This window comes from Panthera leo, chromosome A2 (genome assembly GCF_018350215.1).
Source record: "Panthera leo isolate Ple1 chromosome A2, P.leo_Ple1_pat1.1, whole genome shotgun sequence".
NCBI lineage: Eukaryota > Metazoa > Chordata > Mammalia > Carnivora > Felidae > Panthera > Panthera leo.
The window spans coordinates 56,052,223-56,071,616 of record NC_056680.1 but is presented as its reverse complement, the minus strand read 5'-3'; the positions used below and the strand labels follow the sequence as shown (position 1 = coordinate 56,071,616).

The window sequence follows — 19,394 nt, the reverse complement described above, 5'->3', positions numbered from 1 at the left end:
GCGCATCAAAGTTTATTCCCTGGTAGTTCTGGAATCTCAATCCGAACACCCAGGAATAAATTCCACTCTGCTCAAACCAGAAAGAGTGGATTCTGGTGTCTGCGACTAATCACTGCGACTGGATACAAATTCAGATTCTGAAATCACCTCTATTGTGTTTTCTCGTGTGGAAGAAATACAGAAAAGCTTAAGAAAAACAAGTATAAATCATCTGCAATCCCACCACCAGGAGGTAATGACTATAACATTTTTGCAGGTTTATCTCCAGGCTTTTTTTTTTTAATCTTTTTATACAGTCAAAAGACAGTTTGTACTGTTCTATGCCAGCTTTGCTCACTTAATGTGGATTAGAAATGTGCCCCAGTGACCCTATTCCTGAGGCTTTTAGCAACCTGGACCGAATCAGAGTCCCCTCCGTCGACTTTTTTCTTTAACCTCTCTACTGAGGTGTAACTGACCTACACAAAGGTGTACATATTTACTGTATACAACCTGATGACGTATGAGATAAGTGACATCTGTAAAACCGTCATGACTGTCTACACCATAAACACATCCATCACCTCCAAAAGTTTCTTCCACCCTCTTTATTTATTATTATTTTTTTCTTGGGGCGCCTGGGTGGCTCATTCAGTTAAGCATCCAACTTCAGCTCAGGTCATGATCTCGTGTCCCATGAGTTCAAGCCCCACGTCAGGCTCTGTGCTGACAGCTCAGAGCCTGGAGCCTGCTTTGGTTTCTGTGTCTTCCTCTCTCTGCCCCTCCCCAGCTTGCACTCTGTGTGTCTGTGTGTCTCTCTCTCTCTCAAAAAATAAACATTAAAAAATTTTTTTTAAAACTGTTATTTTTTTCTGATATGAATGCTTAACCTAAAAATCTACCCCCTCCGCAAAGTTTTACATATATAAAATGGCAATATTAATGATAGGTACTGTGCCATGTAAATCTCTAGGACTTACTCATCTTGTCCAACTGAAACTCTGTGCCCTTTGACCATCACCTCCCCATTTCCCCCTTTCTCCAGCCCCTGGAAACCACCATTCTACTCTCTTTTATATCTGACTATTTTAGCTTCCCCATCTAAGTGGTATTATGTAGTGTTTGTCCTTCTGTATCTGACTTATCTCACTTAGCATAATGTCCTCCAGGTTCATCCGTGTTGTTGCAAATGGCAGGATTTCCTTCTTTTTAAAGGCGTACTGATATCCCATTGAGACTATATACCACATTTTCTTTGTTCATCATGAGTCGATACGCATTTAGGTTGCTTCCATGTCTTGGCTACTGTGAACAATGCTTCAGTGAACATGGGGGTGCAGGTATCTCCTTGAGATTATTTTGATTCCTTTGGGTATGTACCAAGAGGTGGCGCTGCTGAATCATATGGTCACTCTATTTCTAATATTTTATCTGGCTTTCCTGTCAGGGTAATGTTGGCTTCATAAAATGAGTTCAGAAGTATCGTGCTTCTTCCTGTAGGTTTTGGAAGCATTTGAGGATTGCTATTAATTCTTTGAATGGTAGACTTCACCTGTGAAGACACCTGGTCTCACTTTCCCTTGTTGGGAGGTGTTTGGTTACTGATTCAATATTCTTATTTATTGTTAGTGTGTTCAAACTTTCTCTTTCTTCCAAATTCTGCCTTGGTAGGTTGTATGTTTCTAGGGATTTGTCCTATTCTTGCAGGTTGTCCAATTTATTGGCATAAAATTATTCATAGTCGTTTCTTTTCTTTTTTATTTCTGTGGCATCTGTTGTGATGTCTTCTCTTTCATTTACAATTTTCTTTATGTCCTCTCTTTTTTGTCTTAGTCTTGCTAAGGGTTTGTCAATTTTGTTTCTCTTTTCAAACCACCAAACTTAGTTTCATTTATTTTTTTTCTACTATTTTTCTATTTTCTATGTGATTTATTTCTGCTCTGATCTTCATTATTTCTTTCCTTCTGCTAACTCTGGGCTGTGTCTGTTCTTTTTCTAGAACCTTGAGGTATAAAGCTAGATTATTTATTTGAGATTTTTCTTTTTTACGGAGGTGTTTCTCAGTACCTGTTAATATTGTTTTTGCAAGGTTTTGGTATACTGTATTTTCATTTTCATGTGTCTTGAAATATTTTCTAATTTCCCTTTTAGTTTTTTCTTTCCAATGACTGTTCAAGGATATGTTGTTCAATTTCCATGTATCTGTGAATTTTCCCATTTTCTTCTGTCACTGATTTCTAGCTTCATTCCACTGTAGACAGAAAAGATACCTGGGATGATTTTCATCTTGTTAAATTTGTTAAGACTTGTTTTGTGACCTGTTATGTGTTTTATCTATGAGAATGTTCTGTGTGTGCTTGAGAAGAGTGTGTATTCTGCAACTGTTGGGTGCTCTATATGTCTTTTAGGTACATTTTGTTTATAGAGTTGTTCAAATATGCAATTTCCTTATTGATTTTCCATTTGGATTTTCTGTCCACTATTGAAAGTTGGGCATTGAAGTCTCCTCCTACTGAAGTCTCCTTCAGAACTGTCAATGTTTGCTTTATATGTTTAGGAACTCTGATGTTCAGTGCATACATATTTATAATTGTTATATCTTCCTGTTGAACTAAACCTGTTATCATTACATAATGATCTTCTCTATCTCTTATAGTTCTTGACTTAAAGTCTATTTTATCTCATATAGTATAACCACCCCTACTCTCTTTTGGTCACCATTTGCAAGGAGTATCTTTTATCTAGCCCATCATTTTCAGCCCTTGTGTGTCTTTGAAGCTAAAGTCTCATGTACTCAATATATAGTTGCAGCCTGTTGTTTTATCCATTCAGTCTTTCTATGGCTTTTGATGGGTGAGTTTAAACTATTTACACTTAGTTATTGATAGGTAAGGACTTACTATTGGCATTTATTCATCATTTTCTGTTTCTTTTGTAGTTATTTTATTCCCCTCTTATTCTTTTGCTGTCTTCCCTTATGATGTGATGATTTTTTTTGATATTATATGCTTTGATTACTTTCTTTTTCATGTGTATCTTCTTTATTTTTTTTTTTTCAACGTTTTTTATTTATTTTTGGGACAGAGAGAGACAGAGCATGAACGGGGGAGGGGCAGAGAGAGAGGGAGACACAGAATCGGAAACAGGCTCCAGGCTCCGAGCCATCAGCCCAGAGCCTGACGCGGGGCTCGAACTCACGGACCGCGAGATCGTGACCTGGCTGAAGTCGGACGCTTAACCGACTGCGCCACCCAGGCGCCCCGTGTGTATCTTCTTTAAATACTTCCTTTGTGGTTACATGAGGCTTATACACAACATCTTATAGTTTTAACAGTCCATTTTAAGCTGATAACAACTTGATTTCCACCACATACAAAAACTCTACACTTTTACTCCCCCCCCACACATTTTATGTTATTGATGTCACAATTTGCATATTTTATATTGTGCACCCTTAACAAATTTTTATAGTTTTAGTTATCCTTAATACTTTTGTTTTTTAACTTTTATACTTGGATTAAGAGTGATTTGTGTATAATCATTACAGTATTGCATTGTTCTTTATTTGTCTTTATATTCACCCTTACCAGTAAGACTTATACTTTCATATACGTTTGTGTTGCTGTTTAGTGTCCTTTCATTTCAACTTGACAAACTCTCCTTGGTCTAGTGAGGGGTGCCTGGGTGGCTCAGTAGGTTTAGCATCCAACTTTGGCTCAGGTCATAATCTCGTGGTTTGTGAGTTCAAGCCCTGCATCAGGCTCTGTGCTGACAGCTCGGAGCCTGGAGCCTGCTTCAGATTCTGTGTTTCCATCTCTCTCTGCTCCTCCACTTCCACACACACACTCTCTCTCTCTCTCTCTCTCTCTCTCAAAAACAAATAAACATTAAAAAAAAAAAAGGTCTAGTGATAACAAACTCCCTTGATTTTTGTTTGTCTGGGAAAGTTTTGATCTCTCCTTCATTTTTATTTTTTTTAAGTTTATTTTTTATTTTGATGCCGGGTAGGGGGCAAAGAGAGAGGGAGAGAGAGAATCCCAAGCAGGCTCCACTTTGTCAGTGCAGACCCAAATGTGGGGCTAAAACTCACAAATTATGAGATCATGACCTGAGCCAAAACCAAGAGTCAGATGCTTAACCAACTGAGCCACCCAGGTGCTCCTCTGCTTCATTTTTAAAGAGGAATTTTGCCAGGTAGAGTATTCTTGGTTGGTAGATTTTTTTCCTTCAGCATTTTGAATATATCATTCCACTCTCTGCTAGCCTTCAAGGTTTCTGCTAACAATTCTGCTGATAATCCTAATGGAGTTCTGTTGTATATGAGTTGCTTTTCTCTTGCTGTTTTCAAACTTTTTGACTTTTGACAGTTCTCATGTGCTTCACTGTAGACCTTCTTAGATTCAACCTATTTTGTATCTTTTGGGCTTCATGAATCTGGATGTCCATCTCTCTTCCTAGATTTGGGGAGTTTTCAGCTATTACTTCTTTAAATAAGCTTTCTGCCACCTTCTCCTTCTCTTCTTCTTCTGGAACACCCATTATTTTATATTGGTTTTCTTGATGGTGCCCCATAAATCCTGTAGGCTTTCTTAACTCTTTCTTATTCCTCTTTCTTTTTGCTCCTCTGAGTAGACAGTTTCAAATATCCTCTCCTCAGGTTCACTGATTCTTGCTTCTACTTGATCAAGTCTGCTACTGTACTGACTTTTTCAATTCAGGCATTGTGTGCTTTAGGTCCAGAATTTGTTTTGGTTCTTTTTTATGGTTTCTCTTTGTTGAACTTCTCATTTTGATCATAGATTGTTTTTCTACCTTTTGTTGTCTATCTGTGCTCTCTCATAGTTCAATGAGATTTTTAAAATGACAATTTATAATTCTTTGTAAGGCAATTCATAGATCTCCATTTCTTTGGGGTCAGTTAATGGAGTCTTGTTTTGTTCCTTTGGTGATGTTATGTTTCCCTGATTCTTCATGATCTTTATAGCCTGTGGTGGTGTCTGCATATATAAAGAAGTAGTCACCTCTTCCAGTATTTATGGACAGGATTTGGGAAGAAAAGACCTTCATCAGACAGCCTGCCTAAAGATTCTGGATATCTCTCAAACCTTTTCTATGGACCACTCCACTTCCACTACATTCTGGGGAGGTAATCTTAGGATTGTGTGCCTTCTCTAAATCCCACAGAGCCATGCCAGGTGCTGAGAGTTACCCATTGCTTTCCCCTAGGGCATTGCCCTAATATGCCAGGGCACTGGGTGCAAGTTCCACTTCCTCCCCTCCCCTCTGTAAAGCATGCCTTAGGATTTTGTGCCCTCTCTCTACCCTACGCAGCCATGTTGAGTGCCAAGAGTTAACCACCCCCTTTCCATAGGGTAATGCATCAATATGCCAGGACAATGGGTAAAAGTTCCACTTCTCTCCATCCCTCCTGAGGAAACAGTTTCAGAGTTGTGCACCTTCTCCCAATCCTGCAGAATCAAGGCTATTGCCGAGATCCTTCCTAGATGCTGAGATCTGCATGCCATGTGTGGGGATGTGTGGAGCCCCATCTGTGGGGGGCTGTGGTTTGGGGATATACATGCTAGTTGCTATAAGCGTCTGCCCTTTACTTTGTTCTCAGCTGCTCTCCGATGATCCAAGCCATACCAATTTCCTCAGTGCTCTAATGTGCCAAGGTAAGCAGGGCTTTTGGGCATTGCCCCCAAAGGTCAGGAAGCTGGACCTTCTCTTGTTCTTTCTCCTGAGGGAGAGAGAAGTCATGGGCTGCGGGGATCTCTCTTGGCTCTGAGTTTTGTTGGTCGGGGGAGGGATGATGCATGCAAAGTGCAACTGCTCCTTTTACCCTTTTCAGTGTGACTGATGCTGGATTTTGTGGTCCACTGGGGTGCTGATACCTTCAACTGAACTCCAGAGCTCTCACAAAGGTATTTTGTATGTAGGTGATTGGCAAGTCAGTGTTTCTGTGGGGGGAGATACGCTAGGACCTCCTATTCTGCCTTCTTACTGATATCATTTTCCTTCTCCATCCGCTGTTAATAACACTTTAAGAACAAAAGACATACTCTACCCACAGCCTACAAGCCCGGAGGAGTCTGGGACTGCTCGTTTCTCCAGCTTCCTCAGCATCCAGCTTCCTCCTGGCTCACCCTGCTCCAGCCACACATCTCCCAAACAGCCAATCTCCCCACCTCCAGCATCCTGCTAATTCCCATTCCTTCTGCCTGGATGATCTTTTCCTACCTGTTTGTTTCTCTGGATCCCTCTCATCTTTTGGATTTCACTTTAAATGACAGCTCCTAGGACAAGCTTTCCCTATTTGCCACATCTGAACAGTCCTCCCCAACCCACCCAGGATTCTCTACCACATAACCCCATTCTTTCTTTGTTGTACTGGTCACGGTCTGAAATTGTCTCATTTGTCCACTTGCTTACTGTCTGTCTTGCCCAGTAGAATGTCAGCTCCACGAGGCCAGGCACTGCGTCTCTCTGGTTTATCACTATATTCCCTGCTTATTCCCCAAAAAATTGTTTTTAAAGCAACATTTCAAATGGTAACACAGCAGTCAATGTTCAATGTGTCATACTTGACTTTGCCCTTTCCTATTTGTGAATACATAGTAGTTTCTGAGTATAAATAATACTGCAATTGACATCTTTGTGCATAATATTCTTTGTCCCTGCCTCTTATGACTTTGCTAAGCAACAGTCTCAGAAGTAGAAATAGCAGCTCCATCAAAAAGCATGAATATTTTTAAGGCTCCCTCATACACACGACCACACTGTCTTCCAGAAAGTCTGAATTAAAGACCTAACATAGGTCCCACCACCCCTGAATGTGAGGGCTAAGAGATGAGAGATGAGTCTTTAGCAGTGCACATAAATCAACTGGGCACCTGATTAAAATTCAAATTCTGATGGAGGAGGTCTGGAGTGGGGCTCAAGATGCTATGTTTCTGGGGCGCCTGGGTGGGTCAGTCGGTTAGCGTCCAGCCCTCGATTTCGGCTCAGGTCATAATCTCCCAATTGTGAGATCAAGCCCTATGTCAGGCTCCATGTTTAAGATTTTTCTCTCTCCCTCTCCCTCTGCCCTTCTCCTGCTCACACTCAATCTCTCTCTCTCTCTCTCTCAAAAAAAAAGATGTCTTATTTCTAACAAACTCCGAGGAGAATCCCTCCAGAGGTTCTCATCCTCATGCTGTTTGCCATCAGTGTCCAGGTTCCCTACTGATACAGCCTCTGGGCACCTGTGCCATATCCATCCCCAAGCCCCCAAGGCCAGCAGCCCCAGCAGGAAAGCCTGTGCTTGTTTCCAATTCTTCTTGTCTCCATTTGGTTCTTAAGTCCAGGCTCCATGACACCTGGTGTTACGTGCAGTTCTTAGGGGTTTTGAGTTGGGTTTTCCACCAGTTGTGGGGTGTACTTATCCCTTCAGATCCTAGGATGCTCCACTGTCCCGGATGGGACCGTAGACATCTGTGACTATGTTTCCTGCCTGCCCTTTACTTCCTCATCTTATACCAATAATACATCTTTTTTCCTTTGAAGACCTTGCCCCATCAGTTTTTCCTAGTCTATATAATTTGGGGGATGTTAATTCTCTACAGAATCAAAAGGTGGGCACATAACCTAGATCTGGCCAATCAGTGGATTTCATGCCTTTTGTTTTAGTAACGGATCGAAGGCTGGACGTGTGACCTGGGCCCAGCAAACCCATGCCAGGACTTGCCACAGAACTTTTGTGAACAAGAAACTCTATTCCCTTGGGGAGCTGTTGGGGCTACCACCCGCAACAAACTGACTAGACAGTGAGGCCAACATGGAAAGCAGAGGGCGAAGGTAACTCCTGATGACACAACGTGAGTTGCTGGGTAAAACCGGACCTGATGCTGTTTTGACTTGGATGGGAGTGGACTACAGGGAGCTGGGACCAAAGCCAGCAAAGCAACACACGAGCTTGAGCACTGATGTTCGTGCATGTCAGTGTGTTCAGCATAAACTATAGAGGGAAGAGGACTCCAGAAAGAGAACCCCTAAGAGCGTGCATGCACACATCATGCTCACAGTTCAGGCCACAATAGTGCGGGTCATGGCAGGGGGCTGGGAGGACCTAGAGTCAACAGAGGAAGGTCTGCTCTGGCCGAATAGGAGGCTTTACCACATTGTTGGCATCTCTGTATGATACGCAATTAGTTTTGAAACAAGAATAAAAATAAGGCATCAGTCAGCTATAAAGTAGCTTAATGGGTGCATGAATCAAAACAGCATTTAAATATGGTACAGCAGCCTATTTGGAGGCTTTAAAAAGCCTCGTGCTGTTGATCTCTCCCCAAGGAGGAAATCCTTGGTGTTGCTGCCCTCTCTTTCTTATGCATGAACAGGGCCTTCAAATGCATCATCTCCTGAGATCAGCGGAGGGACAGGTGGCCGGGTCAAGGTCACACGGGCTACTGAGGCACAGCAGACCTGCGGACAAAGGTCTTCCTACTACAACTCCGGGTTTGACGCATCACCAGAGGCAGGTTTCCTCAGGAGCCACGGAGGCTGAAGCCGCAGGGCCCTCACTTGTGTGACCCTTTCTTAGATCTGACACGTAATTCTGGGTTCTTTTTCTTAAAAAGTGCCACCCAAAAATATATAAGTTCTACGCTCTAGGCCCACAAGGCATGGATCAGCCCCAATCCCCAGCCACACCCGAGGCTGTTTTCCCACTACTTTCTCCCCATCTTTCAAGAACCCCAAACCCACAGGGCGTTGTCACAGACTTGAAATAGCTACTCAAAGCCTCTGCTGCCAGAACGTCTCTGCTCCGTCCTTATCTGCAGTTTCCTCCCCATTACTGATGATTTAGACACTTGTTATGTAAATGACATCTACAGAGACCCATTCTGTGAAATGCTTACAGGACTCTTTTAACGTCTTCATCATTTTAAAAATAAAACCAAATCTTCCTGCTTCTCCCTGGGCCAGTTGCTGGGAGTCCACAACCCCCATCCCTTGGGCCATCTCAGGGACCTCTTTCCCATGCCTTCTAACCTGTCAGGGCTGGACGAGGGCTGATGTCAGTCACACTTGCTTGGCCCAGACTCGGTTTCTGCCCAGAAGTCCCCTCCCTGCCCCTCAAGCCTTCTCAGACTTTCAAGGGCATCCCAGTCTTAAGACTGAAGGGACACACCTGCCCTCCCCACCCCTGTGCTCAGGGGCCCCCAGAGCTGGCAGTGCTAGACCAGAGAGAGGGGGCTGCCCAGGGGTAAAGGCGGCGGAGGGGGGGGGGGTTGCTGGCATCCTGCCCAGAACCACCTTAGGGCTTCTCACCTTCCTCCCTAGAATGTGATTCTCAGCACCCCACACTCCCAGTACAAAAGGGGACCCCGGCTTCTCCTGAAGTTACATGACTGATGTTCATGATATCATGCTGTGGAACTGCTTGAAAAGTAATAGTTCCAATGATAATAATTATTGCTTTTTATTTTATTTTATATTATTATTATTACTCTTATCATGACAACTAACATTCACTCAGCTTGTACCACAAACCAGGCCCCATTCCAATCATTATACACGTACTGACTCATTTAAACCTCGTGATGTCCCAGGAGACAGGCGGTGCCTTGACTTCATTTAACTTTTCCGCTCCTGGGGCTTCTTTGTTTTAATTGCAAAAGGAACACATGCTCGTTGGAGCGAACCGAATCGTCCAGAGGTGTGTAAGAGCACGTCCACAGTGTCCCCCGTGTCCCCACTCTCTCCCTTCCGTCCCTGTCTACTGCACTCCCCTGGCCTAACCAAGGAGAGCGGTTTCAGGTACCTGATCTGTGCATATGCCAATGTGTGCAGCGCATATTGGGAGGCTCTCTTAGAATCATCCTCCCCATGCTATGGAGGAGGGAAGTGCAGCTCAGAGAGGTTGAGTGACTCCCCCAAGGTCACACAGCAGGCGTGTGGAGGAGCTGACACTTGACTCCCGAATTTAATGGCAAAGTCTGTGACCCTATCCACTGGCCCGAATTGCCTCCAAAAGTCTTATCGGCTTCGAACAAAATGGGTGGTAATGATCATAATGATAGAAAATAGCAGTGCACATTGATTACGGAGCACAGTACCATTTGGGGTACGTTATACATACTCATCTAGACTTTCCCAAAGCCTACTACTCTCACAGCCTCTCTCCCATTTCACAGAGAAGGGAACTGAGGCATCATGAGGGGAAGCCACTGCCCCAGGTCATGCAGCTATAAGCAGTGACAGAGCAGGATACAGACTCCAGGTCCTCAACTATAAAGGCAGCCCAGGAGGGATGTTGGGGTAGGAAAGGGCAGGGTTTGGTAGGATGGCCACTGTCCTCATCTCGAACTCAGAGGGACGGATGAGAGTGCCTCACGCTGACCACCTCAGGGCCTTTGCACAGGTGGTTCCTCCATGACTGTTACCCCTTGCTTGGCCTAAATAATGCTTGTTACCCCTCCGGCTCCCAGCTTACTTAGCAATGAGGCCCTGGGGCCCCTGGGTAAATCCCGGTGCTTGCCCCTGTAGCACTGGTGCCCAGCAGACGTGGGGCAAACGTGTTCAGGGGGCAGTGCTCCATGAATAATGTGTTCCCATAGGAGGAAGGCTGTGCCAGGCTGAGGGGACACCATTCGTGAAGCAACGGGGCGAAGGGATGCTGGTGGCTCAACAGGCCTGGTTCCTGGGGAAGCACGGGAAGGGTGGGGATATGGCAGAGCAAGCCTGGACCGTGAGAGGCACTGCGGAGGGTGGAAAGTGGCAGGGCAGGAGGCAGGGCCACCAGGAGGAACGCCAGCGGAAGGCAAGAGGGAACCAGGAAGGACTATGGGCATCTGTTGGAGTTCAGAGCCAGAGTTCAGAGTTCCTAATAATAGCAGACACCTGAAAAGTAGAAGCCAACACCTCAATGGGCAGTGCTACTCACTACGGCTCAGGGAAACTGAGGTAGGAGCATTGCTTCACGTCTGCTGGGGGCCCCTTGGCTAGGCCTGGTTCTCACTCCGCAGGGACCCCGCAGGCAGCACGGGTGCTGGGTGTGGACACACAGACCTGACTCTGGACAGGAGTCCTAGAGCCCACCCGCCCCTCCCTGCTGTGTGCCACTAAGGCAAATCCCACTCACTCTGGGCCTCGAGCTACCCACCTGCAAAATGGAGATATGAGAAACCATGGAAGGAATGAGCAAAGGTGTTTTGGGAATACGACAGCTATAAACAAAAAATAAACAGCTCTCTGTTCCTGGGTTTCCCACAAGGCAAGTGGTAAAATGTTTCTGAACGAAGAAGCAGGTGAATGCGTGAATGGCCGCCCTGTTCCCTCCCCTCACATCATGGCGAGTGGTTTAATGAGTCCAGTTGGCATCTACTGCCCTTTTTAAGAATCTCCAAAGGGGCGCCTCGGTGGCACAGTCGGTTAAGTGTCCGACTCTTGATCTCGGCTCAGGTCATGATCTCACAGTTCGTGAGTTCAAGCCCCGCGTCGGGCTCTGTGCTGATGGTGCAGAGTCTGCTTGGGATTCTGTCTCTCCCTCTCTCAGCCCCTCCCCTGCTTGTGCTCTGTCTCTCAAAATAAATAAACTTAAAAAAAAAAACTTAAAAAATCTCCAAGGAGTTTCCCTCTCCCCGTGAGAGGAGAGGGCACCCTGAGCACTGTGAATCGGGACGCCACCAGCAGAGAAGGGCTGTTCCATTTCCCACCGCCATAGGGGCCGCAGACAGACGCGTGGTGCCCGGAAGCCACTGTGGAGGCAGCCGGCACTCGGGCCAGCAGTAAGGAGCCCAGAGGTTTCCTTCTGTAAATGGCCAACTGTAAAAGGTACCTGTGGGCGAGAACAATCCATGCGGCCTGGGTCAGGCGGAAGGCAGAGAGCTGGAACCTTAGAAACGGTCCAGTCGAAGACGCCTGCCCACTTTAAAAGCTTCTGTGGTCTCCTGGGTGAGAATTAGAAACTCTTTTGGACAAGATGATTTTTCAGAAAGGAGGATGGATTTAGAATGAGAATGACATATCCAAACAGGCTCTATCAGACCTTGAGCAAGTGCTATATTTTCAATGGTGCTGATTTAATCCTCTCATACCAGGCCTCCGGGGCATCCAGGGGCTTCTCCACCCAAAACCCCTTGCTGGGTAGTCATCAAGTAAAGCACCAGGGACAGGTTCTTGTCAATGAGGTTCTGGAGGCTCTGTTTCCCTAAGACATTTTCTCAGCCACCAAAATGAGCTCAGCCCAAACTATCTCACCTGCCCGAGCAATGAGACTGGTCAGGTCTCAGATGGTGATGCTGGGAGGGAGCGGGAGACCAGAGTGTGCCCAGTGGAGAGCCCCAGCCAGTGAGGAGTGCCCAGGGGCGCTGTCCCGGGGCTGGGGAGCAGGTAGAGTCAGGGCCCCCAAGGGCAGCAACGTCAGCACCAGGGAAACAGAAATTGTGGCTCACAAAAACTGTCAAAACACCTACAGGTATCTCAAGATGGAATGGTTGTGCCTGAAAAACAGAGCTCCCTGTCCCTGGAAGGGACGCAAGAGTCAGTGTGGGTGCACAGGGCGTGCAGAACAGATGAGGGGTCTCGGCCCCCAGGAGATGCCAGGATGCTAAGATCTGGCTGTTCCTGTTAAACAAAGGGCAGAAGCTCCTCCTCGCTGGCTAGGGCCGGTCGAAGGAGCACGGACTGCGGTCCGTGGGGAAAATAAGCCCACGTCACACATGTTCCCGCTTGTAGGTGCATCATTTCACAGGAGACATTCCAACAAAGCTCAGCAGAGAGCCACCTGCTCAGGGTTCTGCGTGTGGGAGGCTCCTGAAGGGGGCAATGGTGGGGTCGAGCATCCCAGGCCGAAGGATCAGGGAGGGGTTTCTGAGAAGAGACTCGAGGGCAACCAGCTACTGGAGAGAGCCCAAAACATGTCTTCACCCCTCCAGAACCCAGGGTGGGATATGCAGGCCCCAGCCCGGATGTCTGTAGGCCAGGACATTGTCTACATTCGCTCACACACAGGCCATCGGCGGGTAGGACACAACCCTGCTATCCAAATTACATTTGGAGGGGGGAGAAACTGACACTTTCTTCTTCCCTCCTTCCTTGGCTGGGTCCTCCAAGGCCAGCAAAGGTCTCAGCCTCCAGCCTGCCAAGGTGGGTCGGGGAGGGCGACAGCTGGGGAGCGATTGCAACCGCCACCAGGAGGGGCTGGTGCAGGGCCTCGCACAGGAGGCCTGTCTTCCCCAAACCGTTGTTGAGTGAAGGAGAGGGGTGAGAACAGCAATGGTGTGACTTAGAGCACTGAAAAAGAATGGGCAATAGGGAGCTACAGCAGGATCTTGAGCAGAGGAGTAACAGGATAGAAATGCGGTTCCAGAGAAAGCACGTGAGCCATCTGGTAGTGGTGTACAAAGCAGACACGATGGGGATGAAAATAACGACCAGCAGGATGACAAGCCCTCCCGGAGGGCAGGTAAGGGGCCTGGCAAGTTCTGAGGAATGTGTCTCTATCACGGCATTCTGTCCTCACACAGTAACTCTGCAGGGCGGGGACTGCCACTGTCCCCTTTGCACAGAGGCACAGTGGCCTGCCTGGGTCACCGCAGGTACGCACTGGCACTGGCTCCATGCTCCATGGTCTGCTTTGGGGCCAGTGGACAGGCAGGACAGTGTGCTCTGTGTCTCTGGGGAATTCCTCAGCATGCCGGGCCTCAGTCTGCCCATCTGAGACCTGGGAGTGAGTGATAAATGCCCCTCTCTCAGGTTCTCTCTGACCCCAAAGACTCTCTGTGATCTTCCCACTGCACGGCAGGCAGAGACCACCCTTGGAGGAAGCCTCGCATGCATTTTCAGGAAGAAGGGCAAAAAACCCAAACAACAACAACAAAAACCCCACTCTCCAATGATTTCCTTGAAAGGCCAGTTTTAACCCAATGGCTGGCATTTTGATTTTTTCCCCTAAGAAGAGTCTGGAAGGAATTATCTAGTGTTAACAAAATTGGGGAACCTTCCCAGGACTTTAGGATTCAACTTCCGTAACCGCTCTGGTTAGGTCAGTCACCTTGAAACAAAATCCAATACTCTCTTTGACGGGGCACCTTGTCAGGAATTTTTAATGTGCCTTAGCCACGCTGTGTATGAGGAAGAGGGGCAGACACCTTGGCTCAGGGTCCCCTCCCACTGGCATGGCTGAGCTGCTGACACTCACTTAAGAGACCCGGCCCCTGGACAGAGGCAGGCCCCAGGGTGCCTCCGACCCTCCCGGCCTACGGGCACCTGTAGCCCCTCCTCCCGGCCCTGGTGCCACACGGGCCCCCACATCAGTCCCTGTGTGTCAGGCCCTGGGGACCAGACCCAGAGCCGCCTGGCCCAGCCACCCAGGAGGGGCCTCCTGCTGGCAGAGGAGGGAAAAGCTCCTGGAATGAGGGGGCTTGCGGGTCATCCTGTGGGCTGGAGCCAGCCCTTGAGGCACTCCTGAGGTCTCTGAGGACAATCTCAGAAGTCTTACGCTGTCAGCAGCAGACGCCTCGCCCCTGCCCAACGCCAGGAAGGTCCTGCCTCCTATTTCAACAAGAGGGTTTCAACCTCCAGAGAGAATCAACGTGGGCTGAAAACCAACCATACACGGTCAGCCCCAAGCTCTCCCCCGGCGGGGACCGGCATATCCAACTGGCCCCGTCATGTCCCCGTGGATGTCTGACGGACATGGCAAACACTCAGCTGCGGCTGGACCCGCAGCCTCCCCCTAGGCTTTCCCATCTCAGCCGGGGCCCATCCACCTCTCCAGGGGCTCAGGCCAAACACCTGGGTCAGTCTGTGTCCCTCCTCGTCTCGCGCACCCTCATCTCATCCACCGCCAGGCCTGGGGGCTCCACCCTTAGAATTGCCCAGAACGTGCTCCTTCGCCACCTCTCCGCCCAGGGCTCCAGGCCAAACCACCGCCAGTCCTCCCTGTCAAGGTTGCGGCCCCCTGCTCTGCCCTCACCGCGGAGTCTGTTTCCCGCATGCTGCCAGACAGACCACATCGGGCTATATCCCTCGTCTCCACTCCTGCCATGGCCAACCCTGAGGCGAAGCCAGGACCTCCCAGGCCTTAATGATGGGGCCGACCTCATTTCCTGCCCGCTGGCCACCCACCCACTCCAGCTGGCTGGCCTCCCCATCTGCCCTTATTCTTGTCCCTCCTCCTAGGACGCTCTTCCCAATGACCACACAGTTCCCTCACGTCTGTCTTTCAAGTCTTTGCTCAAATTTCCCCTTCTCAGTGAGGCATTCCCTGACCTCCCTCTCTCACTACACGGACCCCTGGGTGGTCTCAGTCTGCCTGCATGTGACGCATTCTCCCCAACCACCTGCGAGGCCCCAAGAGCTGGCCAGAATCCTGGCTCTGCCACTTACCAGCTGTGTGACTTTGGGCAAGGTACTTAACCTCTCTGTGCTTCCATTTCCTCATCTGGAAAATGTACCCTCTCTCTGGGTTATTACAGAAATTAAATGAGTTAATATGTACCAACTGTCTGGAATACAGCAGATGTCCAATTAGCTATTATTAGAATCGTTACCGCGTGCTATGGGCCAAGGGGTTTGATTGCTAGGCTCTAGTCCACCTCTGCCCTCACTCTCCATGTGACCTTGCGCAAGTCCCTTCCTCTAGCTGCCAAACATGGAGATTAGCCAATAAGCGGTCTGAGACCCTGGGGTGGTTTTAAAGCACGCCCACAAAATGTTTGATACTCCCTTGTTCAAAAGGCAGCTCTGAATCCGCCCTCCACATAGGCTGGACTCAGTGACTTTTTTCGAATGAATAGAATGTGGCAGAAAAGTGATGGCGGGTGGTTCCCAGTGTGACAGACGTTGCTGTCCCTCCTTGCTCACTCGGGGAAAGCCAGACGCCCTGTGAGGACCCTTAGGCAGCCTCTGGAGAGGCCAGCATGGGGAGGACCGAGGCCTGCCCACACCACATGGGTGAGCCAGCTTAGAGGTGGGTCCTCCAGCCCTAGGCGAGCGTTCAGATGATGCAGCCCCAGCCATCGACTGAACTGTGGTCCGGGTGGACTCTCACCTGAGCCACCCCAGACACTGGGAACATAGTAAATATTAAGGTTCTAAGCCTCTTGGTTTAGGTAATTTGCAATGGAGCAATAGACAAAATACAGCCCCTTCCCCTCTGACACTCCAGATCCCTACGGGAGCCCCTTTCTTGCACCCACCTCCAGCCCCAGCCTGAGCCCCAGCCCCCTCCACTCAATGCCATTTTGTGAGATCAACTAGGGCAGCTGAAAACCTTTAATGGGCTCTCTGATCAGCCTGCAAAGCAGCAGGAAAGAAATATGCTAAATACAGCTTTCAAGTTCTCATTCCTGAAGCAAGCCCCAAACAAGCACCAGGCCCCAGGATGGGGCCTGCGGGGCAGGGTGCACCTCCCAGCGGAGCTGTGTGGGACCCTCTGATGTCCTGAAGTACCAGGAAGCAAGAGGAGAACTACGTCAAAGCAAAGCAGACAGACCCAAAAACCCAGGGCCATCGCCCTGCCTGAAACAGTGAAAGTATATACATTTATTTTTAAATGCATCGTTGAGTTATCTCCAAATTAAGGACATAGTTGAAACAAAACCAAATCAACTGATGAATAGATAAAGAAAATATGGTCCATCCACACAATGGAATATTATTTGGCCATAAAAAGGAAAGAAGCCAGACACAAAGGACCACATATTGTAGGATTCCATTTAAACTGCACACTCAGCAGAGCGCCGGGTGGCTCAGTCAGTTAAGCATCCGACTTTGGCTCAGGTCATGATCTCACGGCCTATGGGTTTGAGCCCCATGTCAGGCTCTGTGCTGACAGCTCAGAGCCTGGAACCTCCTTTGGATTCTGTGTCTTCCTCTCTCTCTGCCCCTCCCCCACTCACGCTCTGTCTCTCTCCATCTCTCAAAAAATGAATAAGCATTAAAAACATTTTTTTTTTAATTGCACACTCAGAACAGGCAAATCTACAGACATAAAATGTAGATTAGGGGTTGCCAGGATCTGGGGAAAGGTGGAATGGAGAGTGAATGCTAATTAATGGGTATGGAGTTTCTTTTGGGGGTGATGAAAACATTCTGGAATCAGGTAGTGGGGGATGGCTGCACAACTCTGCAAATACATGGAAAACCACGAAATTGTACACTTTTTTTTCAGTTTATTTATTTTGAGAGAGAGCACAAGCGTGAGCAGAGGAGGGGCAGAGAGAGGGGGAGAGAGAGAGTCCCAAGCAGGCTCCGTGCTGTCAGCACAGAGCCCCCCGTGGGGATCGATCCCACAAACTGTGAGATCATGACCTGAGCCGAGGTCAAGAGTCGGATGCTTAACTGACTGAGCCACCCAGGAGACCCCAAATTGTACACTTTAAATGGATGAATTTTATGGTTTGTGAATCATATCTCAATAACGTTGTTAAAAGCAACAGGATTGAAAGTATGGCCCCCACCAAGGAGGGCGCTGGAATAGGAGGGCTCGCTCAGCTGAGACCCTGAGTGCTATACCTGCAGGGGTGCAAAGCAAGCCAGCAGCGAGGAAGCTGGCTTTTCTGTCTCTAGCTTGGTGCTGATCAGAGGGAAAAACAGAAGTCCCCCCAAGAATTCATAATGGCAGAGATGAGATAGGCCAGGAACTGTGCAGAGCAGGGCCAGGAATAACACCAGAAGTGGGGCCCTTCCTCCCATGAACCTGAGGGCTCGGGACATAAACAGCTTCGTCTCCTCTGAGGACATTAACCCTGAAATGCCAGAAGCAAGCCAGGCGGTTAGGACTGCAGAATACACCCACGTGGACCCCTCACCCCCACATACTCCTGCCCCACCTCAGGAAGCTGTCGGGTCTCTATTCTGAGTCTATTCCTGTGGCCCCTGGGTGAAGTGACAGAGGCATCTTGCCGACAACCTTTGAACAGAGAAAGATGCCCAACCAGGTGGCGCCCGCCCTGCGTGTGCCATGCGAGTCCCCTGCCGGCCCTGCTGCTGGTCGAGCAGCTGTCGGTGTGCACGGCCAACCACACTGCCGGTCATGTTGTTGGTCACTCTGCAGTCCTCACGACCAACCACACAACTGGCCATGCTGTTGGCCACAGGGCCTCCCATCCGGAGAAGGCAGGGGCCTCATCCTGCACAGCCGCTCCTGAACAAACCTGGCCAGCTGATGCCAGAAGGGACAGACACAACCCTTACCACGTGACAAGTGGCAGCCTGTGTTCTCTGAGGGCTGGGGCTGGGGGGAGGAAACCACCACCACTTGGATGGCGGGGCATCCCCTGGCCGCACCGAAATGTCTGTATGGTCGCACACACTCTACGTGGGTCACGAGGCCCTGGGAGCAGACATCGGATGCTAGAGATCTGAGATTCCCCAGGCTCCCTGACTCCTGGTCAGTCTCTCTTTCTCTCTCTCTCTCTCTCTGACAAATGCATGCATTCATTCATTTCTTCCTATCAACAAATATCCAAGTGCCTACCATGTGCCAGATGCTGGTGCCAGACAGCTCACCTGGTCTCTGCCCTTGGGGAATTTGCATCCTGGGCATCAAAGTCAACAGGCAGACAGATACACAAATGGTCCTTTCAGACGCTGGTAAGTACTATGAAGTGAAGCAGGGTGGTGCAGTAGAGAGGATTCTCAGGATTTGGGTTGAGCCCCAAAAGATGATTTTCAGAAGTTGGCAATTACAGAAAAATCTAATGGAGGTAAGTAAGTTATCCACATGGGTGCCAGGGGGATAGACCTTTGAGGCAGAGGTCTGGGCTTTCTGATGTGGAGCACAGAAGATCCATAATCCCAGGGTGAGAACAAATGGTCAGCAAACACATGAGGAGATGTCCCACCTCCCCCCCCCCCCCCCCCCAGCCATCAGAGTCACTTACATTAAGACATCACGAGATGCTGTTTGGGACCCATTAGACTGGGAAAATAAGGCGTCTGACCAGACAGGGGCTCTTATCTGGTTGGCAGGGGCTCTTATCACCACTGGTGGCTGGGTTTAAGTTGAAAAATCTCCTGTCTTATGACTAATTCCACTCCCAGGAATATGCTCGATGTGAATGTATGCTCGAGTGCACCAGGAGGGGTACACGAAAATGCTGACAGAGATGTCATTCAAAACAGCTTTGAGATGGAAACAACTCAGTGCCTATCAGGAGGAAAATCGATAAACCACGGCAATGTATTCTGCAGCAGTGAAAGTAAACTGACGATAGCTACATGCAATAACCTGGATGTAGCTCCATTATTTCATCACGGCCAAGGAAAGAAATTTCTGGAAGATGACATAGAGTAAAGCATCTTTACAAAAACAAAGTTAAGAAAAGACAAACCAGAACTTCTGGCTTCTACTTACAATGTAGAGTGCTAGAAAGAGCTCTCACCCTAAAAAGACAATGATGGAAAGCGAGGGGATATCTGAA

General features: G+C 48.4%; 1 long non-coding RNA gene across 3 annotated transcripts; it reads left to right on the top strand.

Annotated features, from left to right (window-relative positions):
* On the top strand, positions 1-8,934 carry LOC122204479. 3 transcript variants are annotated; one of them, XR_006195687.1, is made up of 6 exons: positions 1-232; positions 4,964-5,125; positions 5,600-5,654; positions 5,831-5,903; positions 7,648-7,815; positions 8,358-8,934. It is a non-coding gene; the product is annotated as an uncharacterized LOC122204479 (long non-coding RNA). The 3 variants fall into 3 exon arrangements; XR_006195686.1 differs by having other exon boundaries at positions 7,648-7,835; XR_006195688.1 differs by lacking the exon at positions 4,964-5,125.
* The last annotated feature ends 10,460 nt before the right edge of the window (positions 8,935-19,394 follow it).